At 41.9% G+C, this 25,005-nt stretch overlaps 1 non-coding gene across 1 annotated transcript; it reads right to left on the bottom strand.

Annotated features, from left to right (window-relative positions):
- Nucleotides 1-22,210: 22,210 nt before the first annotated feature.
- trnai-uau (transfer RNA isoleucine (anticodon UAU)) lies at nucleotides 22,211-22,304 on the bottom strand. The gene is made up of 2 exons: nucleotides 22,267-22,304; nucleotides 22,211-22,246 (listed from the first exon to the last, which is right to left on the bottom strand). It is a non-coding gene; the product is annotated as a tRNA-Ile (tRNA).
- Between the last annotated feature and the right edge of the window lie 2,701 nt (nucleotides 22,305-25,005).

Consider the following 25,005-nt stretch of genomic DNA (forward strand, 5'->3'; position numbering starts at 1 on the left):
AGATGAACTGTTCTAGTTAGAGGTTCTAATCACGACTAGCCATCTCCACTTGTAATTGGTGACTCAGTCCATTGTGGTAAATAGTTTTTAATGGTGCATCAGTCCATCCAGTTTGTGCTGCCAAAGTGCGAAACGTGAGTGCATAGTCTGCTGCTATAGACTTTCCTTACACAATATGGATAATGCGATCCTCCACATCTTTGCCGTCAACTGGATGCTGAAAAACACTCGTAAATTGGGAGATAAACAGTTCAGCTGAGCTACGAATTTCCTCATTATGATTCCAAATGGCAGTGGCCCACTCTAAAGCTCTGCCTGTGAGCAATGAGGTAAAAAATGCTACTTTAGCCTCCTCAGTGGGATAAAAGTGAGGTAACTGAGCCATGTAGATCTTGCATTGTAATAAAAAACCATCACACTGTCCTGGTGCACCGCTGAACTTTTCTGGGAGAGTGAGTTGGGGAGAGCGGTAGTTTGAGCGGCTTTGTGAAGTCTCCGGTTGAGAGGGTGTGGCAGGCAAATCCGGAATCGTTGACTGCCTCTGTGAGTTAGCAGAAGAGCGCAGATAGCTTAAAACCTCCTCCATGGCGGTGGAAAGCTGACCAAGTTGTCTGTGATGATCATTGAGTAGACTGGCTTGAGAAGCAAACGCCGCATGAATCGATGAAATCTCTGCTGGATCTATGGTGGGCGAAGTCTTCTGTGACGAATCTGGCTTAGACACAGAGGTAACATCCATATGCAGAGTTTTAATAAGAAGAGTAGTCGAGTCAGGCAAAGGTCATAACCAGGTGAGACGGCAATACACAGTTCAAACAAATCCAAATCGACAGGCAACAGTGAATAATCCAAGGAAACAGGCAATGGTAATACACAGGAATACAGGCTGAGGACAAACGCTCAGAAATGACAACTGCTGTGAGATTGGCAAGACTTCTCAAAGATACACAGCATGAGTGGAGTATATATAGCCAGGGAGAGTAATCAGCGTGATAGTGAACAGGTGTGGAGTGAGAGTCAATAATCAGGTGAGGAGGACCTCTGGTGGTGGAGAGCAGAACTGGGTGCAGATGTGACAACCACCTAGGTTTTGCTGTTGAACAACATGGCAATGATGGTCCACCTGCTAGACCAGCACCAAACCAACACCAATCAGTAAAGTACCAGTCTGGACCAGCATGATGCTGGTCTAAGCTGATTTTTTCAGCAGGGCAGTTAGTCACATTTGCAGAACCCTTTGGGGAACCTCAAAGCACCCTTCCAAAAAGTGCAGTTCTCTGAAGAATTTACAAAATGGATCCCGTAAGTTCCTGAATAACTCTGAATACTATCATTGGTTCCTCCAGAAACCTTATCATAAATGAGGCTTTGAGGCATTTTGAGAAAGTTCCTTGAGTACACAAAAGGATATTTGAAGTTCCTTCACAAATGTGCCAAAGAAAGAGGTGCACCAAAGGGTTCCATCAGTGTGGCAATCTGAGGAACCTCAAATGGTGCTTAAAGTCTCTATTCATTTTTACAGTGTAGCAACATGATACAGTTAAATATTAACCAGAGTGAGACCAGTGATGAATAAAGTTATTATGTCTTTAATCAATATTACTGCTGTTTGAAAGCCCTGAAGCAGGCCTGGTCCTTGATTCCTGCACTGAAAGGGGCACAGGGCAGGCCGAGCCTGAAAAACATTTACTATTATATAGATTTCGATGTTTGTGTACGTTATATGGACCTTTATATACTTTTCAAATGTGTTTTTTCACCCATTTTGCCAATTCAGCCACTCCTTTTGCGATGTGCAGGTTCAGACCTCATACAGCACTTATAATTAATGGTTTCTTGTAGGATCCAAATGCAATAGTGTGAATAGCCAATCTCCATTCTCTATAATTAAAGAAGTCATAAGTCCCGTCACTAAACAGCTCGCCACCGCTGCCCTTTTGCGGCACTTTGCTTTCTGAATGATAGGGCCCTTGTGAAGTCTTCCTAGATGTTTTCTCAGCCCAAGCAAAGAGTTCTGGAATGGCAGCAATAACAAGCCACAATTTCTGGAGGGAATGATGTCAACCCCCTAGTTCTGGATCACAGTCTGTCACGGATCAAGGGAGAGAGGGAAGGGGGGCAGCCTCACCCACTGTCAAAATTACATACAGTTGGCTTGCTCCCCTGCAACTTTAAAGCATAGGTGAACACACTGAATGGCCCATTCATGCCTTTTTTTCCTTTAGCAAACCATTAAAAAACACAACATGGTTTATGTTTGAAAAATGGACACTGATGAAAATACAGTGTGCTGAAGAGAGCTATACAGTATGCAAGCTAATATGAAGGGTTTCATAACATTCAGAGGAAACCATGAAAAGTTCTGTTTCTAAGTTCTGATAGTGATAAGAATACTAGCATTGATTTGCATGGACTGACATCTGTAACTAGACAATTGACATGCAATCAAAAGTTTTTTTTAAAGTCAAAACTACTGGAAAACCTTAACAACAAGTTCTTATTCATTGGATTGCAAGAAATGATACAGGGTTCAAGTTAAAGGACGAAACATTTTCTGAGGATTTGTCTTGTTCTCCAGCAGAGCAAGTGAGTGAAGTGGAGTGGTGTGACACTCCACTTAATAACCTGCTCCATGCACGTGTGCTCCACTCAGCCGCTCACGGCCCAAGCGGACGTCCCACTCAAGTACCGCTCACGCTCACTGGTAAAAAAGCGTTCACTCAAATCCCGCACCGACATTACATTTCTCTGTAGTATTCTTGGTTCCAAACACACACACAGGGGGTAGCTAGTTGCCCAAGCAACTGCCCCTTTGCCCACATGGGCTGAGTTGCCCCTCTGGGTGAAATATAAACTATAGGCCGACATTTATTAAATTATCAAATGATTAGTAACGTACACATCTGAAATTATGGGATTGTACTGTTGTGTTTTTGTATATAAAATCTCGCTATTTATTTTGGACTGGTTTACGAATGCTGTTAGATAATCGGGTCAACCAGACCTTCCTTATCATTTGTAATCAGTCAAATATTTCTCTGTTAGCACCTATGTCATTGAACATCTTCAAATAATGCCTTAAAAAAATGTCAGTTCTAAATTACCTTTATTTACTTTAAACAAGTCATCAAACATGCCTCTACATGTGATAAAGCGTCCTGGTTACTTGCGTAACCTCCATTCCCTATCTGTCACTCACTCGACATTGTGTCGATGTAGTGACACTAGGGGTCCCTATACAAAAATGCCGCAACTGGCTGAACTGTGTTATGTGAACTGGCAGTGTGTGATGGCCAGACCACTGTGTGCCTCGTAGCCAGCGCACCAGGCCGATACGTAACCTCCCCCAACACTGTTATGAGTGTAGAACGGCCCTTTGGGGACAAGTCGACTACCCAAAAGATAGAGACGGGCTAGCCTAGTCATAGCTCTTAACCTCTTTTATTTCCTCTCCCCCCCAAAAAAAGGAATGATCCAACTGGGGCCACCAGGTCTAGTCGGGGGGGTGTCACTCCCAAGGGGAAGACACCACGGAGACCACACTCCGCCCAAAGGGGGGGGGGGGGGTATTTTGAGTGGAAATACGTCACATGGTCTTTGCCGAGCTTTGTCGGGAGTATGTCATGTGGAGAAGTCCCATTGTAGGTCCTACCCTGCGGGGGAGGAGTTTCTACAAGCATTGTGACTGGGGCAGAGGGGCCTCTGCCCAAGGAAGACGCAGTTTACCAACAGGGAAACGAATTAGCGGAAGATATACGTCGCATGGGGTTACCTACGGGGAACCACCACATGTGGAGCACCTACCCCAGTACAGGGCTTAGATAGCATCTGTACTGAGCCGGCAGCGAGTTTCTCCGCAAACTCGACTGCCACAGGGCTCGGAGGAAATCAACAAGGGAACACAGTTTGTGAACACTACTGGGAGTCAATGGCGCATGTATTCAGCTCAGGGGAGGTGAAAGGTGCTATGCGCAAGCAATACACCTGGCCAGCTGTCCCAGACTTACCTGCTTGTGTGTGCCACTACACGGGACGAAACCGGTTCCACCCGGAGATTGTAGAACCTCGCAAAGGTGTTGGGTGTTGCCCAGCCCGCTGCTCTGCAAATGTCTGTTAAAGAGGCACCACTGGTCAAGGCCCAGGAGGCCGCTACACCCCTGGTAGAATGGGCTCATAGCCCTACCGGGGGCGGCACATCCTATGAGTGATATGCCATTGTTATGGCGTCAATGAGCCAGTGGGCGATCCTCTGCTTGGAAACAGCGCTTCCTTTCCACTGTCCACCAAAGCAGACAAAGAGCTGCTCAGAGACTCTAAAGCTCTGCGTGTGATCCAAATAGATGCGTAAAGCGTGCACCGGACACAGCAACGTCAGGGCTGGGTCTGCCTCCTCCTGGGGCAGCACTTGCAGGTTCACCATCTGGTCCCTAAAAGGGGTGGTGGGAACCTTGGGCACATAGCCCAGTCATGGTCTCAGGATCACTTGAGAGTAGCCCGGACCGAACTCCAGGCATGTTTCACTGACAGAGAACACTTGCAGGTCTCCTACCCTCTTGATTGAAGTGAGCACAGTCAGAAGGACAGTCTTCAAAAAGAGTGCCTTAAGCTCAGCTGACTGCAAGGGCTCAAAGGGGGCTCTCTGTAGACCCTGAAGAACTACAAAGAGGTCCCATGAGGGAACAAGGCACGATCTGAAGGGATTCTACCTCCTGGCACCTCTCAGGAACCTGATGATCAGGTTGTGCTTCCCTAAGGACTTACTGTCCACAGTGTCGTGGTGTGCTGCTATAGCAGCTACATACACCTTCAAGATGGAGGGGGACAGCCGCCCTTCCAACCTCTCCTGCAGGAAGGAAAGCACCGATCTGACAGCGCATCTCTGGGGGTCTTCATGTCAGGAAAAACACCACTTAGCGAACAGACGTCACTTAAAGGCATACAGTCACCTCGTAGAGGGGGCCCTAGCCTGAGTAATTGTGTCTACCACCATGGGTGGTAGACCACTTAGGTCTTCCACATCCCATCCAGGGGCCAGACATGGAGATTCCAGAAGTCTGGTCACGGGTGCCAGATGGTGCCCCGTCCCTGAGAAAGAAGGTCCTTCCTCAGGGGAATTTGCCAGAGGGGGCTGTCACGAGGAGCGTGAGGTCTGAGAACCACGTCTGGGTGGGCCAGTAGGGTGCTACCAGGATGACCTGCTCCTCGTCCTCCCTGACCTTGCACAGGGTCTGTGCAAGTATGTTCACTGGGGAAACACATATTTATAAGTCCAGAGGGCCAGCTTTGTGCCAGCGCATCTATACCGAGAGGTGCCTCGGTCAGGGCGTACCAGAGCGGGCAGTGGGAGGATTCTTGGGAGGCGAACAGGTCTACCTGTGTCTGCCCGAATCAACTACAAATCAGCTGGACCACCTGAGGGTTGAGTCTCCTCTCTCCCCCGAGGGCAACCTGCCATGACAGTGCGTCCGCTGCAGTGTTGAGGTCACCCGGGATTTGAGTGGCTCGCAGCAACTTGAGGTGCTGCTGACTCCAGAGGAGGAGACGGCGGGCAAGTTGTGACATACAATGGGAGTGCTGACCACATTGACGGTTGACATATGCTACCGTTGCTGTGTTGTCTGTCCGAACTAACACATGCTTGCCCTGGATCAACGGCCGAAACCTCTGAAGGGTGAGCATAATTGCCATAAACTCGAGGCAGTTGATGTGCCAACGCAGCCGCGGGCCCGTCCATAAGCCGGCGGCTGCGTGCCCGTTGCATACAGTGCCCCAGCCCGTTTTGGAGGCGTCTGTCGTAACCACAACACGCCTGGAGACCTGCTCTAGGGGAACGCCTGCCCGTAGAAACGTGAGGTTGGTCCAAGGGCTGAAGAGGCTGTGACAGATCGGCATGATGACCACACGATGTGTCCCACGGCGCCATGCCCATCTCGGGACTTGAGTCTGAAGCCAGTGCTGAAGCAGTATCATATGCATCAACCCAACACTCGCCAGAATGTGTTTTTGTGTCAGCATCTTGAACGGGAGTCTGTGTAAAGCCTGGTTCAGTACTCACAGGTCTAAGATTGGCCGCAACCCACCGCCTTTTTCTGGTACAATGAAGTAAAGCTGTAAAGCCCCTTCTTCATCTCGGCCGGAGGGACAGGCTCTATCGCATCCTTCCGTAGGAGGGTAGCGATCTCCGCGTGCAAGGTAGCAGCATTCTTGCCCTTCACCGAGGTTAAGTGGATGCCGCTGAACCTGGGCGGACGCCTGGTGAATTGAATCGTGTAGCTGAGTCAGACGGTCCGGATCAGCCAACATGACGGATTGGAAAGCACAAGCCACGCGTCCAAGCTCCGGGAGAGGGGGACCAAGGGGACAATCTCATCGGATGTACCGGCAGGTGGGGCTTTGCGGAGGGGCGGAGCCCGAGGTGCCACACCATGTTGTGGTTGTGCTGAGTTCAGGGACATTGAAGCACTTACCTGGCTCCTTGTGACCACCACCGGAACAGACGGGGACAGGGGAGGAAGAGGCCTGTCCATGTGACCCGTGAAGACTGTCACATCGGGAGCGGATTTGTGCCACAGCTGGGCGCGCAGGGGCGGGGAGACCGCCGCTGGAGTGCCAAACCTGCCAAAATGGAATTGTGGACGGTGGTCGTGATGACGGCTGTGCACACTGGGTATGTGACCCAGGGAACGAGGAAATTGCTCTTTTGCTGAACTGTTGGGTACCGCAGCCACTTGGGCATGCAGCGAAATTAAATGAAAAGGCAACAAAAGATTCTCCTACCGGCCCTCCACCGGAGGATGGAGTGGTCTGCTACCAGCTCCAAGGCAGTGAGTTTCGTCGTCCCTGGGGCGCCCGATACAGGGGCGCTTCGAAGCCTTTCGTGGGTTCTTGGTGGCCGGCCGTGAGACAGGTGGCGTCTGCTTCCTGTGGTGGGCTCCATGCCGGGGCCAGGCCGAAGGGGCACACTTGGCGACGAGCAGGCAGGGCGCGGGATCTTGAGCCACACCGGGGCAGGATGTGCCGGATAGCCTCCGTCTGTTGCTTCACCATCGAGAACTGCTGGACAAATTCCTTGATGGTGTCGCAGAATAGGCCAACCTGGGAAATGGGGGCAGCAAGGAACCGTGCCTTGTCAGCCTCACCCATCTCAACCAGGTTGAGCCAAAGGTGGTGCTCCTGGACCACCAAGATGGACATCGCCCACCCAAGAGACCGCGCCATGACCTTTGTCGCCCAGAGAGCGAGGTCGGTCACTGAGCGCAGCTCCTGCATCAAATCTGGGGCGGAACTACCCTTGTGCAGTTCCTTTAGCGCCTTGGCTTGGTGGACTTGCAGGAGAGCCATGGCATGCAGGGCGGAGGCAGCTTGTCCAGCGGCACTGTAGGCTTTGGCCGTCAGGGACAATGTAAACCTACGTACCTTGGATGGGAGCTTTGGGCGCCCACGCCAGGTGGCGGCGCTCTGCGGGTATAGATGCACTGCGAGCGCCTTATCCACTGGGGAAATCACCGAATAGCCCCTGGCTGCCCCACCATCGAGGGTAGTGAAGGTGGGGGAGCTGAAAGATCGGGACCAGGCAGTAAAAGGTGCCTCCCACGACCTTGTCAGCTCCTCGTGCACTTCCAGGAAGAAAGTAACTGGAGCGGGGCGTGGCTGTGAATGGTGCCGCAAGCCCAGGAACCAATCATCGAGCTGCGAGGGTTCAGGGGAGAGCAGAGGGTTCCACTCTAGCCCGATGCTCGTGGCTGCCCGGGAAAGCATGTCCGTCAGCCTGTGACTGGGCGACCGCACCTGAGGGGGGGAGACCAGCTGAGGCTTCCGCGTCCGACTGGACGAGCCCGCTCTCTGATGCTGCGCTCGAGAGCTCATCAGCTTCGCGGGCTCCAAACAAGAGGTTGAACTCACTGTGAGACGAGCCGGCGGACTCATCCGAAAGCCCGATCGGGACAGATGAGCATGCTGGGGAATGGGAGGTCCGTGAGGGGATACCCAGCAGAGGTGGTCCCACTGGGGTCCCCAAATCGCCCCCAGTGCTAGCCGCGCTTGCCTCATACCCATAGGTAGAATGACCAAGGCGGGGAGCCACTGGGGTTTCTTACGAAAGCAAACCGCAACCGCAACGTTGCCATGGTCATGTTCTCACAATGAGTACATGATCCATCCATGAATGCTGTCTCCGCGTGGGTCGTGCCCAGACACGAAAGACAGCGATCGTGACCATCAGAAGTTGAGAGATAACGACCGCAACCTGGAATAACACACAAAAAAAAAGACGCGTCTGTAAAAAGACGTTCCGTGTGTGCCGCTCTTTCAGAGAAATATACTCTTTTAGAAAAATATACTCTCTTATTTCTGCCAAAGCTCCCAGGGGCGTTCTCTGCAGTGTACCAGTGGTTTTCTCAATGTTTTTCTCTTTTTCAGTGTTGCTGCTTTATTAATATTCCCTACAATATTCCCTTTGATTTTCCTTGATATTTTTGAAGCATTATAAAGTGATATATGTACAGCAAGGTTTATCCATGGATTTAACAAATAAAAAATATTTGTCCTGCATAAAGTGAGATTTTGTCCAATATATACGTATATTAGATGAAATCATGTTTAATGATCCTAAAACAAATACAAATTATTTAATTCACAAATTACACTGCCTTCGTTTAATAATTTATTTTTATTTTTTTTTCTAATGTACAATCATTTATAGCTTTTTTCTCTGTGCATGAATGCAGCAAGCGATGGTGAAGATGTTATCTGCAACCACTAATCTAGATTCATTTTTTTTACATTTCACTTCTCGTTAAGGTGTGGATTTGGCTTTGGGAAACTGACCAGCAGTTATGAGCCACTTTATCCCGAAGCAGATATCGAAAGCTGGTCGATTAAGTGAGATAATTCCGCAATGAAATTCTCTATGTGAGAGCGGAAATATTTACTAATCAGATGCTCAATTGTACAATAGAGGCATGAAAGCTCCGCTTGCAAATTAGGACACACTGATCTGCAAGATCATACATGTTTATTGGTTTTGTGTGTGTAATCTGGGATTCAAGGCAAAATGCTTTGCCAATATTCAGTATTATTAAGCTTACATATTCAATTAAGGGTGCTCTAACGTTCGCAATCCTGCAGAACCGGGCTTGCATCTAGCTGGCAGCTGCACTAACATGATGGCAAAACAACAAGATACATTACTTATCTATTAATTTATTATTGAATAGTAGTGTAGCCTACTAGCTCACCTTTTGCTGAACTACATCACGTAGCACATCCTCGTGCTCTCTGGCAATGTGATGCATACGATTCCAAAAGGAATATCTGCTAATTCTCATGGTCTCTCCACACTCCCTTTCGATTTCTTCATTCTTAGCTTTGATTAATACTTTGCATTTATTGAGGTTATAAGGTTTGCAACTTCACTAAAACAATGTTAGAGCTCCATAACCTCAGGCCTATTGCTTATTTAGCAGATTCCCAAACCAGCATAACACGAAGCGCATTCTGGGTTAAGCAAGCGGCACTGTGTGGCCTGAGAGAGCGGAGCGGAATCTTCAAAAAGGCGCTCTCTGCTCAGGTGGAATTATCACTGCTCCGCTCAACGCTCCGCACTCGCTCCGCTCACATGCTCTGTTCTCCGGTCTTAGGTCTGAATGGGAGTTTGTTCTTTTTGCTCTGACGATCTTTCATTGCCAAGATTGCCCTTAAGACGGCTTTGAACTTAAGGGTATTGTCAACACCTCCTAGGAGATCAGACATTCTGGGCTTGATATATCCGTGGGGAGTGATAACCGAGTCTCCGAAAGATCCAACCTGTTTGGCTCATAAGGCAACCCCTGCCTACCTAACTTTAAGTATTTTCAGATACATAACCTTCTTGTAGACTACAGTCTAATAATTTTCTTTCTTTGAAGCACCATTGCTCATCACCTCCATGGCTTCAAGAAATAGGGTATGGCATGGTGCACAATACTGTGAGTCATCCAAGCAGGTTGTTGCAAAGTTCTGTTGCTGAAATTGGTCTTACCAAAATTAAAATTACTGCCCCCCCAGTGGCCAAAGATGGAAGTGATGTTGAACGTATGGGCACAATGGCGCTTGTCAGTAATTCAGCAGAATATGATTGATTTCTGGGTAAATAAGCTTTCAAAAGCAACATTTCAATTGCTTGTGTAATCATGTTGTATTGGTTGGCAATGAAGGTAAATGCTGATGTAGGCTTAGAGACAGTAAAAGATACCTTTCAAATGCATTTTCAAATTGTTTTATCCTGCTTTAGATAAAGATACAATTTCTGGCAAGGATGTTCTCTTGAAAAAACATCTCCCAACTGCTGGGCGCCCTGAATGTCCATAAATCAAACACAGCACATCCAATGAGCTCTTTTTATTCATGACAAGTATCTTAATGGGCAGTTGGTCCAGTGGATGTGGTCAGGAGTCATTCTTTTATATGCTGACACTGGATGGTGGAAGGAGGATACCATATCTCTTGTCTGGCTGATAAAACAGAGGAAATTGCACAATACTATTTTTACTGATAAAGGACCACATTGCAGGCATGTATGAGCCAGTCATAAACATCCCCCAAGGCTATTAGACAAGTAGTAAAGGCATACAGTATGTGAAGATTTATGTTGCTAAGAGTGCTCTGAAAATCATCTGAACTTGGTGTTGATTAAATCAAGTCACATTTCCAGCAGTGAGGATAAATATGTCAAGGGAACTGGCTGACAAACAGCCTGTTGGAGAAATGTTTAATAAGGGTAAAAGATGTAGGGGGCCCATAGACCCCCTACATTGGCCCTTACCCGGGAAGCTCACTTGGCTTGGTCAACTTTACTAAATACTTGATCTCAAGACCTGTGGACACCCATCATTATTTTGTGCAGGAAATAAATTCTTCTAAAATGTCAAACTCTGATCTCCAGTAGTTCTTTCAGTTCCTCAGGAAAACCTACAGTACTTCAATAAACCTACTAGGCTATAGAAAGCAAATTCATGAGAGCATTCAAGAAGTTGCAGTTCTGGCTATTGAAGTCAATTCTCTCATGATTTGCTTACCTTTAAGCCATTCCAGATGTGTATGATGTTCCTTCTTCAGTAGAACCAAAGTGAAGATTTTTATAAACACATTTCAACTCAGTTTGTCCCTGCAATGCATGTAAATGGGTGCCATCAGGTTGCTGGCTATTTGATGATCCAAAAGTAATATTTAGGCAGCATTAAAGTAATACACATGACTCCAGTCGACCAATTAATGTCTTATGAAGTAAACCGATAGATTGGTGTGCAAAACAAATTGATAATTAAAATGTTTTAACTTTAAATTGTTGCTTCCGCCCAGTGCTGGATTGTTGTTTGAAATGACCTAACTCTCGCGTGACGTTTGTTCCGCTGTTGTATACAAAGCACGTTCTTCCGAGTTCTCGCATGAAATCGCCATTGCACTTATGTCACGTGATGCGTCGACTGCTGGCAGGAAGCGATTTTTTTAAGTTAATAAAGTTTTAATTATCTATTTATTTTTTACGCAAACCTATTGATTTGATCTGTAGACATTAACTGATTGACGGGAGTTGTGTGGATTACTTTTATGCTGCCTAAATATGACTTCTGGACCGTTAAATAGCCAGCAGGCTGATGGCACCCATTCACTTGCATTGTATGGACAAACTGAGCTGAAATGTGCTTATAAAAATCTTCACTTCGGTTCTGCTGAAGAAGCAAACTCATGCACATCTGGGATGGCTTAAAGATAAGTAAATCATAAAAGGATTATCATTTTTGGGTGAACTAACTCAAGATGAGTTAGGAATTCTTATTAGGCTACAGTAATTGTCTGAATTTTATTGAAGACTGGAGTCACAAAGATAATTCTGGTTGTGTCTCACCAAAACATATTGTATGCCTTGAGAAAACTTGGAATATGATGCACAAGCTGCAACTTTTATGATACATTTGGGGCCTTTTTAAGCTTTAAAATGAGATAATATACACTGCCATTGTATTGAACAGACAGGCCGTGATATTCATTAATCCATCCTGTTCTCAAACAACTGCAAGATCAAAAACTGTCTTAGTGAGAAAAGTAAAGTAACCTGATCTGTTGTCTTACATGTCAAATGAGGTGACATCACTTCCCCTTGGCAAGCTTACAAACACTTCATTAACCTGTCTGGAGGAAAATCGTATGTGGAGAAAAAAAAAAAAAAAAAAACAGGCACCTCAATGATAATAATTATGCCTTCTATAATAATGAGCATCGCCTAAGGCACACAGTACATAACAATGAACCAATGACCTGTCACAACTCACAGCCAACAATCATAGCTAACCAGAGACATATGTGAGTTATACCCCAAGATACATTCCTCTGTCATTAGCCCTACATAGGTGAGATTTATTCAAGCAATTGGTACAGCAGAGATCTTTCAAAACATGTATGTCTACATAGGAGTTGTGTTTATGAAACTTTCATTCAGTTCGTAAATAATATAATTATGGTTGTCATTTGCGTAGATGCAGTGGATAACATAACATACTGATACAAATGGCCAGTTTGGTTACTGTAAAATCATAAAAAAAGATGCTTGTGTAGACCAAATTCTGTATCTTTCCAATGTTCTACATTTAATTTTTCACGTATAGACCTAAGGACAAATGCCATTTTTATGTTTTCGTTATTGAAAACGAGGCTGTGAGGGTGAGAACAGAAGTATAGTTCATTCAGTGGGTTAAACTGTTAATACTTTGGTGTCCATCTTTCAGCAGACAAAACATAAAAAAAATAAAAAATACATCATGTACACTTATAATATATTGTGTCTACACTGACTTGGGTCTATAGTCCCAAGGAAGCAATAAAGATCCTCTAGTTTAAAAACTGAGGGTGAAACATCATACGTAAAGTGCCAGACATTGCTCTGCATGACTTGACTAACACCTGGGGCCTGTACCATGAAGCCGGTTTTGATGGCTAGACAATTGTTTTAATTTAGTTTGCATCAACCTTGGGTTTAAGGTTCCATGAAAGTTGGTCGGCCTTAACCGATGTTCATCATCATAGTACTCTCCATGGCTAACCTGCTATGTAGCATGTTTTATTCTGGTTAACAGATTGCTAACAGATTAATTGAAATTAACTCACTTCCTCGTTTCTCTTTAAGCACACTTTACAGAAAAAAATTAGAAATCCACAAAATCGACTCATTGTGAAAAATGATTTAAATATACATTTTCAGCAGATGGAATCTTGTATTTTACCGTATTTAAGAATACATATAACATTATAATTGTTTTCAATTACCTACTCTAGCCATAAAAAACTAAAATATCTATGAAAATATAAACATATTATAATATTAGGCAATCTATAAAACTACTAGTATGATGGATTAATATAATGCCTGCCCATAATGATTTATTTTAAAATAAAAGTAGTACTGGGAAATTTACCATGGTAATTAATTAATTGTTGATTGTTTAAGGAGTAAAAAAAAAATATTAAAAAATATATATTTTTTTTTCACTTCCTAAAACCTTGTGAAGTTGTATTATTACCTATACATTTCCTTACTGATGGTATGTGTGAACAGCACATTTGGTACATTTATCTGTAAAGGCAACCCAACGATTTACATGTAATTTACCTGGTTGCATGTGTGAATGGGGCTATTGTGTAATAAATGTTGTGTTTGTAAAAAGGCCTCAATTTTTTCATTCTTTTTTAACTTGTAATAGATTGAAGTTAGTTATTCTAACTCTGTAAGCTATAACTGTGCTTACTGTGGTTAGTTCTACATCTACAATATGGAACTGTGCTTACTGTGGTTAGTTCTACATCTACAATATGGACACTACAATTTAATATACAACATACAATTACCATAATTAACTTTACTGTACAGCTAATATACTGTATTTTAATATACATCAAACAACTACCATAATTAATTTTACAGTACAGCACATACTGTAAATCATTTTACAGCATGCTGTAAACTACTGTAGAAAAGTTACAGTAATTTGTCTGTGGTATGGAATACAGCAACTTGCTGGCTATTTGTTGCTAATAAGTTACTGTTGATGTTAAGCAAATTTTTGTACATTGCAGGCATACCTTTGGGAAATTGACATGTTCTGCAGTGTGACACGCAATACTCAATCTAAAACTATTTTAAAAAGCATTTTACTGATATTTTTATAATTGAGTGTTTCTTTAACTTCAGGCAATTTTAGCACTGTGAATCTCTTTAAAATGTTTTCACACTCACTGCCAGTAGTTTATTTAATTTGTCTACTATCAAGGTCAAAGAGTGTATTTACATCACATACACAACAAGTCACTGGACTGTATGTCATTGTTTTCTGGAAGTCATGAAAATTCCCACCAGAGCATCATTTCTCAGATTTCGTCAACTCAAATTGCATAGTGTTTAATAGAATTCCTTGGTGGAAATGACACTGTTGGAAATGACATTTATAATGTTTCTTTTTTATATGTATATATAAATGGGCTGACTCCTTTGTCTTGCTAAGGCTTATTTCAAACATTTTATGTGTCCTAAATACACATTAAACAAAATGTTCACACTGTTTTTGTATAATTGACAAAATTACAGCTTGTTTGAAAATGACCACCAATAAATACATTCTGCTCACAAGGAATATGTACCTGGATTTTTCTTTGTTTTCTTCATCAGCTGACTCATATTTAATTACAAGCATGCCCTTCACTGAGTCTTTTGTTGACTTCATTAACAAGTACACTTGTTTTTTAACTTGATAGAAATTGTTTTCCCACAATAAATATTGATATTGTTTGTTTATTTCACTCTTTGTTTAGACGATCATTGTAATAATGTTTTTCATTTTTATAGTCCTGGACAAGGGTAAAAGAGTAAAATCTGTACATACAAGGCATTTTAAAAGTGCCAAAAATAAATGATAAAAGCCTGGTAAAATGTTTCCAAGTCAGTTTTCATGTGACTTTCATGTAACAAAAAGAAAATGTTAAAATCAGTTAGTTGTAATAAAAATCAACACCTGGGACAAGAAATTGCCTGAAGTTGAAGAAACACCCATAACCAAAAATCTCAATGTTGGTTAAAGCTCATGGACATGAATGTCAGCTACCCTTTAACAATTAAATGTGTGCAGCATTAAAAAGCATGGTAAACCTGACTCCAGCCAGGTCTCCTAAGCAACCAAATTGGCCCGGTCACATGGGGTAACCTCCTCATGGTCACTATAATGTGGTTCGTTCTCGGTGGGGCGCATGGTGAGTTGAGCGTGGTTGCCGCGGTGGATGGCATGAAGCCTCCACATGCGCTATGTCTCCGTGGCAACGCGCTCAACAAGCCACGTGATAAGATGTGCGGGTTGACGGTCTCAGACGCGGAGGCAACTGGGATTCGTCCTCCGCCACCCGGACTGAGGCGAATCACTACGCAACCATGAGGACTTAGAGCGCATTGGGAATTGGGCATTCCAAATTGGGAGAAAAAGGGGAAAAATCCAAAAAAAAAAAAAAAAGCATGGTAAACCAACACAATCACAAGCAATGTACCTTGCTATACACTGTTCACAAAAAAAGACCTGTTCAAACAACCATGTTAGTCAGGTGTTTGACAAATTAAATTTGCAGTCAAAGAAAGACAGAGTATCTAGGAACAACATTCCTGGCAATGTTTGGACAGTCAAATGTATTGTGGTAATGATTGTTTGTTTGACCTCAGTGTTTCTACAACTAGCTGGTATATGCTTCAACGGAACACACACAAGTGCAGACAGAACATGGTGATGACAGATTCTGCTGACTTCCCACTGACAGAGGACTTGTATGGGCAAAGACCAGTTTGTTTGTTTTTTAGAAATACGCCTGCAGTGTCTTACTTAAAGCTGTCTGTGTCAATGACCTAGATAACGGGATAAAAATTTACTTATCGTCCTTGTTTGGTTGAATAGTCTACAAAGAAGATCTAACAAAGAATGTTCCAAAAACATATTGAATGTAGGCCTCACTGACCTGAGCTTATGCACCTCCTTTTTTGAGTGAAAAAAGCATTATTTGTGGATAATTTTGGCAATATTAAATAAAATATGAAAAAATTCTGTACTATTTATCACACTAGTGTTCTTTAATGTTTAATGTTTGTTTTGAAATGCTTTTATTTGTACAAAATGGCACAGTCACACTTGTGGTGTTCCTGGTCCAAATGACCGGCCATTGAAAATGAATGGGGGAGATCAAAAATAAGAGACAAATTGAGTGTTCAGGAGCATGTTCATCATGTTCATGTTCACATATGTGCATATGTGCTTGCAAACATAAAGGCTTCGGACTTGTGCACTCACACACACACACACACATGCGCACGCACACACAAATGCTCACGTACACACACAAACTCTTTTGAGTATGACATGCTTTCTTTTTCACAGAACTTTATCCTACCCTGAACTGCATCCAACATCCATTCATCCATCCAACATTACCACACACACACACACACACACACACACACACACACACACAAGCGCACTAACACACACACGCGCAAGCACACACAAACACACACATGCTCACATACACACACAAACTCTTTGAGTATTACATGCTTTCTTACATGTTGGAGTTCACATATATGCATGTGTGCTTGCAAACATAAAGGCCTCGGATCTGTGCATGCGCACATTCACACACATGCACACTAGCACACACACACACGCACACACACAAACACACACACACACACACACACACACACACACACACACACACCAGAACTGTCTTTGACCCCTCTCCAATAGAATCAATAGAATTGTGGGGTTCCCGGTCAAAGATGACCGGCCATTGAAAACGAATGGATCACAAAATAAACAGGACTTTTATTTTGTAGTGCTTTTATTTTGAAATACTTTTATTTTCTGAAAAGGGGCACAAAGTAACACTTGTGGTGTTCCCTGTCAAATCTGACCATTGTGACAAAGAAAACTGGCCTAAGGCTATTTACACATTAACACTGTCATATAAAGAACATTTCATGGAAAAAAAAAAAAATACCAACAATACCAAATCAACGAACACATGGTGGTTTTGTGTCCTCATGCACATGACTGACAATAGCTTTTTGCATGTGCTTTGCAAATGTGTGCTCTGCATTTGAAACAAACAATGCTTGATGAAAGAAACATCATAAAAGAAAGATTCTATTGGAGAGGGGTCAGTGGGGACAGTTCTGGTGTGTGTATGTGTGTGTGTGTGTGTGTGTGTGGGCAGGTTTAAGTGGTTTACGAGGACTTTTTTTTTTTTAGGTTACAAACTGGTAATTACAAGGATATTATGCTATAAATGTGGTTTATGAGGACATTTCTAGTGTCCCCATAATTCAAATACCTTAAAAAACATACTAAACGATGTTTTATTGAAAATGTAAAAATGCAGAAAGTTTTTTGTGAGGGTTAGGTTTAGGGTTAGGGTTAGGGGATAGAATCTATAGTTTGTACAGTATAAAAATAATTATGTCTATGGAGGGTCCTCATAATGATAACTGCACCAACATGTGTGTGTGAGTGTGTGTGTGTGTGTGTGTGTGTGTGTGTGTGTGGTAATGTTGGATGGATGAATGGATGTTGGATGCAGTTCAGGGTAGGATAAAGTTCATCTCATGTTTGAAAAAATGCATGGTTCTTTTGAAGTTTACAAGAATACAACTAACAATTATTATCTGCATAACACAAAATGTTCACACTTCACATATTCTTTGCCACAAACTAGATTTATGCAAGCAAGTTATCTGATCAGCCTGAAATAATCAATGTCACCTGAAACATACGACATGGCAATAAATGTAAAATATGCATTGTAATAGAGAAACAAGTTAGATATTTGTTTAATTGTTATTTAAATATTACAGCCTAGATCAGTGGTTGTCCATACAACACAACACTGCCTTATGGTCTTAGAAGTCTGGACAGTTACCACATTCATTCACAATATGCACCCATTTTCTTTTTGTCTTATGCCTGATATGCGGAAAACTGCTCCGTTAATGTTGTCTTTCACATTCACAATTGCGAGTAACATTATGAGTACATGTTACACGCGAGCCACTTTAATTTGATTGGTCATCTTAAAGGGCATTAACGAGCGTTAATAAACAAAAAAAATTAAATTAAATTAAACTCGAACAATTATGTAATCCCTGCATCAATTTAATGACATTTAGACATTGGTGCATAATGGACTGTAACAGAACAGCAATAAGTTTGGCCATATCTGATTATTGGAGGCAGGGCCGGCCCGTGGCTTAGACATAGGTGGTTGCCTAGGGCGCAAAATGACAGAGGCGTTTTTTTGTTTTGTTTTTTGTCGGAAGCACGCCCTCTCGTGAGGACTGTGCGCCCCTCAACCCATATATTGAGCACTAGCACTACGCGATTATATTATAATCAGATCCTTATCACATGTGGACAAAATGAGTGAAAAAAGAACCAAATTATCAGGTGCACAAGGCAGAAAGCAGCACAAAGAAGAGGAGCAGAAAAAAAGAGCAATATAAATGTAAGAATCACAAGTTAACGACTGTTCATGTCAGCCATTGATGTTTATTTACTATGAAATAGCTTATTTAGAACCTCTTAATTGGCATGGACACTGTGGGCCTTTTTTGCTTGTTTTATTTAAGTTTAGTGCAAGTTAAGTACAGTGTATTTTCTTTAAAATAAACTTAAGCTTCTATAATGTTGTGTTAATTTCAGTTATATTGCTGCTTGCCTTCACTTCACCAAAAAACTCCTAAGTGTCTTCTTTAAAAAGAGACCATGATTAGGACTGTAGTCTAAAGCATATGCTGTCACATGACAAAAGAACGAACGACTCAGACACGAAGATTCCAGAGGTGAACAAATCTTTCTGTTTCTCATAATTTGTCCTTGGCTGCATTATCATTTTTTCCTTATTGGTACAATAATCAAATTTGGGGGGGGGGGGGATTTGGCTATTGAAAATTTTACATTTTAATTTAATTCTGCTCAAATGAATGAAATGACTTGAATAAAGATTCATTAATTTTGCTGAACGAAACTCAAAGATCCAAGTCAGTAAAATGATCCGATCTTCCCATCACATGTGTGTTTGTGTGCATGTGCATGTGTTTGTGTGTGTGTGGATTAGTGCGCATGGGCCTTTATGTTTGCAAGCACACATGCACATACACCGATCAGCCACAACATTAAAACCACCTGCTTAATATTGTGTAGGTTTGATACCAGTAACACCACAAGTGTGACTTTGTGCCATTTTGTACAAAACAAGCATTTCAAAACAAACTTCCTGGTTAAACATTAAAACACACTAGTGTGATTAATAGTACACAATGTTTTTATATTTTATATAATATTGCCAAAATTATCCACAAATAATGCTTTTTTCACTCAAAAAAGGAGGTGCATAAGCTCAGGTCAGTGAGGCTTCCGATCAATAAGCTCCAAAAAGAAATACAAAACCTGTGCTAATTGAAAGAAAACAAGTTGACAAAAAGATCTAATCCAATATTTGGTGATAATATGACATAATGACATATTTATAAGCAATTTTTAATAGGCCGGTCATTTTTGACCGGGAACACCAAATTAGGTAAAAACTTTCAACACAGCACAAGGGTCAAGTGTGACCCTTGTAAGACTAATAGCCTAAAAAATTGTAGTTGAATGACCTCTAATAAAATAATATATTTTTTACACCTTTCCTTCTGCTGTAAAAATGTTCTGTAACAGCCCTTCCTGATAAACTACAAAGCTAAAACCCATGGAAAAAGCTCACCAGTGAATTGCGTGCACTGCTCATTTCAGAGAGGGAGTTCATCACACTGGACAAGCTGTATGTCTTAATGTGGTGACTCCACTGTGAGGCCAGAGAAAAGCTGCTTCTTTCCCAGCACTGACCTTGTTTTCAACTGATCTCATGCTAATTGCCTCTGGCCTCCAGTGCTGCTTATTGGGCTGCTAAACAAAAGGAGGCTAAATCCCTCAGCAGGCTAAGTCATTATGCATCAGCTCGCTCCTGTCCTTTCCAAGATAACTGTATGAATGTATTCATTTCATTTGTCATGACACCAAATCTGAGGTCGAGTGTGGGGAGTGTATGTGTGTGCATAGGTGTTGACGGATGTGTGGTTGGAGTAGTTAGTTAGAGAGGGGAGGCTGATGGTCAGCTGTCTGTGGCTGTCTCTCCAGACTTGATTTGCTGACTCATTCTCCCACGGGGTGCCATATCTGATGCATAGCGGGATCTCCTCTGAGCTGTACCTCAAGAAAACTTGCCAGGTGCTTACTGGCACCAGTTATGTTTGAATCACATTATCTATTTCTGTTATCAAAAATGCACAAATCAGAATTCAACGTGCATGCCCAGTCAACTAAGAATCGAGTAAGAATCTTCCCATAGAAAGCAATTTTGCTATTACAACATTTCTTCAACATTGCCTCTCTGAAGAAATCAGATCAGATCTGGCTCAGATCCCAGGTGCAGGCATACAAGAAAATGTTGTTGATTCTCTCAAACATAAATATTATATTCAGGTCAAAGATCTTATCTAAACTGTCAAAGCAAGTGTGGAAGGATGTCAGTCTGACACATTTAATGTACCATTTGTCTTGAAAACATCCCAGAAGGGCCCCAGAAAGTAAAAGTAAAAGTAAAAATAAAAAAAAATAAAAAATTTAAAAAAATTAAGTGGACAAAATTCAGTTCTCACAGTTTCTCTAAGGGTAAAAAAAGATGACATGATAAAAATCTAAAATGTTATGGAGCCATTCAGGAAATAAAGTATTTGTGTGTTTGATAAGTCACAATGCAGGTATGCATGGAAGTTCTTTCATTTTAACTTTTATATTCCTATAAAAGATCAAATATATATATTTTCGTTTTCATTGTTGATGGGTTTTCGAGCGGGGGGATCGTCAAACTGGATCGCATAACCTTAAAGCCCAGGGCCCCCCTGGGCAGTCAAGGGCCCCTGGGAACTGGCCCCATTGGCCCAGTCGGTAATCCATGCCTGTATGTATGTATACACACATACATTTCTAACTTTAATAGACTGCATATTTAGGCAGGTTAAATTGATGTAAGGATACATGGAAAAAGATTTCAAACAAGGAATGACATGATCACATTTAAGTCACTCTTCTAAAGTCGGATGTAGCTTTTCAATACAATACTAATTTAATTCAATTAAAATTTGTTTTGTAAAATATAAGCACAGTTGATTTATAAAATTAAATATTTTATCATTCAGGAAAGTGAATGAGAGGGAAAATGAACTGCATAACCTAAAGGAGTGAGCAAGAAAGAGAGAGAGAGAGAGAGAGAGAGAGAGAGAGAGAGAGAGAGAGAGAGAGAGAGAGAGAGAGAATTGCTGCCTTAATGTACTTTGTTCACAGTTTTTTTTTTTCATGTTCACAATGTCTTTTAAAATGCTTATTTTATTTAATATTATATAGTGTATATTGTTATTATAGTTGTTTTTTTTGTTTGTTTTTTTTGTTTTTTTTTTATTAATTACCTGGCACCTTATTTTAATTCTATATTAATTGTTATTTGTTTCTGTTTTATTTTGTATTTTTTGCCTTGCAATTATCTGTTTTGTGTATTAATGCTTTGGCAATACTGTATGTAAACACAATCATGCTAATAACGTACTTTAAAATGTAATTTAAATTGAGAGAGAGAGAGAGAGAGAGAGAGAGAGAGAGAGAGAGAGGGAGGGAGAGAGAGCAATGTGACGTAAACAATGTTACACTCAAACGAAATGATATACTGAAAACTTTGACAACACTGCCATCAACTGGAAAGGGTGTTAAATTGTCGATGTTCATGTTTAAAAAGGCATTATAGGTTGTATTAGTGTACCACCTGCTGTTAAAGGGAGGTACTGCAGTGAATTAAACTGAACCCCCAAACATCACAATATGAAAATGTTAGCAAATACGGGGAAAATAGACTCAAATGTTACATAGGAAAATGCCATAATATAGACTAGATCTTTCTTAATGTATTCATTTATAATTTTATAACAATTAGATAACTCCACATAAACGTATGCAAATAATTTAAACTCATTACACGACCCTCTCTTAATATTCATATGTAGTACAGCAAATGCCAACAAAAGTTGACCATTTCCTTCTTGGATACTGTAGGTTGGCAAAAACACTGCTCCAGGTGAGGCTCGAACTCACAACCTCGGCATTGCTTTGCAATGTACTGTCATATAAGTACCGCGCGCTAACCGATTGCGCCACTGGAGCTTCGCTCACATTGGCTGCAATCACGTATATAAAACAAAACTGATGAATGGAAAACAATATATTTTTATATACTTCTATATTTCCTTCGCTGTAATTACTATCTGTGTGTTTATTTACGATAGATATTTCCAGTAAGAGTTGCTTTTCATAGTATGTTGTTTCATATCACATGTATTATAGTTTGCTATGCGAATGAGCATTCAGTGCAAACAGAACACATTTAAGTGTAAATGCAGACAGTTCAATGCAATGTCAATCTAGTTATGCAAAACGTCAGCTTTCAATATTATACGCATATATGCAATAACAATGTATATAATATGCATTGATTGTCCGAGAGAGTTGCAAAGCATCGGATGCGTCACTGACTAGTAAAAGAGCTAAATAATAGCAAACTCTCAGCAACATGAGAGAACATTCTTGCAGGAGACAACGATTAAATATAAAGTACGGTTCTTTAAACTGACTTTTTGAGTATACTTGGGACTCGTTCACAAATATTTGTGCGTATGCCTGCATTTTACCCACACGATCCCGCGCAGTAATAGTAAATGTGTGTGTTTGTTTTTAAGATGCACCGTGGTTATACTGTTTCAGTTTTGTTAAAAATACAATTTTGCTCACTTACCATGTCTTAAATTACAAGACAAGTAACTTGGGGACACTTTCTGTCTCTCTGGGTTTGATTACTAATTTACAGAGTAGGGTATGTTTGTCTTCTTTCATTTATCTGCTTATTTATCTAAAAATGTAATAGTCCGGAAATAGTGAGGTAGAGGTGCTGTCAGACTCAGTGTGACACACTACAAATAAACGGGAGTGGAGGAAAAACCTCAGTCACAACAGAAATATCTCAGTTAAGCTGTGGGTTAATTTAAGTTGAAACTGTTTTTCAGGATGCTTTTTTCCCGTTTTGACTCCTTGACTTCTGATTCGCACTGCCTATGTCTTGTCTCCTCTGCCGTCAGAAGCTGGCTTTCTCCTGCATTCTGAATCTTCAGCAATTGTTTTCAGCTCTGAATACCAATGATATGCCATGGCATATTTATTTTTGTGCCTCTGCTGTAAAATTCACTGCTTATCTCCTGGTTTTGTCTCTTCCATATTAACTGGCTTCCTTTTCAACATTCCATTTCTTACATAAACTCATCTGTGTTTGGCCTTGATACCAGCTTCTCCATTTTCTTCACATTTAATTACCTGCTTTATAATTTGTAAAGACATATTCTGTTTTGTTTGTTTTTTAGTGAAGAGCTAGATAATAAGTTACATTTATGTATGTCCCCCTCGTGCCACCAAAAGAGCGCCAACCGCATCTCAGAATAGCATTCTGAGATTACATTCTTCTCACCACAGTTGTACAGAGCAGTTATCTGAGTTACCTTAGACTTTGTCAGTTTGAACCAGTCTGGCCATTCTCTGTTGACCTCTCATCAACAAGGCATTTCCATCAACAGAACTGCCGCTCACTGGATGTTTTTTGTTTTTGGCACCATTCTTAGTAAATTCTAGAGACTGTTGTGTGGATATCAGCAGTTACAGAAATACTCAAACCAGCCCATCTGGCACCAACAATCATGCCATAGTCCAAATCACAGAGATCAAATTTTTCCCCATTCTGATGGTTGATGTGAACATTAACTGAAGCTCCTGACCCGTATCTGCTTGATTTTATGCACTGCATTGCTGCCACATGATTGGCTGATTAGATAATCGCATGGATGATTGTTGTTGCCAGACTGGTTTTAGTATTTCTGTAACTGCTGATCTCCTGGGATTTTCACACACAACAGTCTCTAGAATTTACTCCAAATGGTGCCAAAAACAAAAAACATCCAATGAGCGACAGTTCTGTGGATGGAAATGCCTTGTTGATGAGAGGTCAACGGAGAATGGCCAGACTGGTTCGAACTAACAAAGTTTACGGTAACTCAGATAACCGCTCTGTACAATTGTGGTGAGAAGAACAGCATCTCAGAATGCTATTCTGAGATACGGGTTGGCGCTGTTTTGATGGCACGAGGGGGACCTACACAATATTAGGCAGGTGGTTTTAATGTTGTGGCTGATTGGTGTGTGTGTGTCTGTGTGTATATATATATATATATATATATATATATATATATATATATATATATATATATATATATATCACACACTATATTGCCAAAAGTATTCTCTCACCCATCCAAATAATTGAATTCAGGTGTTCCAATCACTTCCATGGCCACAGGTGTGCGGATGCTGAGGCGCATAGTGCGCAGAGGTCACCAACTTTCTGCAGAGTCAATCGCTACAGACCTCCAAAGTTCATGTGGCCTTCAGATTAGCTCAAGAACAGTGCGTAGAGAGCTTCATGGAATGGGTTTCCATGGCCGAGCAGCTGCATCCAAGCCATACATCACCAAGTGCAATGCAAAGCGTCGGATGCAGTGGTGTAAAGCACGCCGCCACTGGACTCTAGAGCAGTGGAGACGCGATCTCTGGAGTGACGAATCACGCTTCTCCATCTGGCAATCTGATGGACGAGTCTGGGTTTGGCGGTTGCCAGGAGAACGGTACTTGTCTGACTGCATTGTGCCAACTGTGAAGTTTGGTGGAGGGGGGATTATGGTGTGGGGTTGTTTTTCAGGAGCTGGGCTTGGCCCTTTAGTTCCAGTGAAAGGAAATCTGAATGCTTCAGCATACCAAGAGATTTTGG

This window comes from Myxocyprinus asiaticus, chromosome 21 (assembly GCF_019703515.2).
Source record: "Myxocyprinus asiaticus isolate MX2 ecotype Aquarium Trade chromosome 21, UBuf_Myxa_2, whole genome shotgun sequence".
NCBI lineage: Eukaryota > Metazoa > Chordata > Actinopteri > Cypriniformes > Catostomidae > Myxocyprinus > Myxocyprinus asiaticus.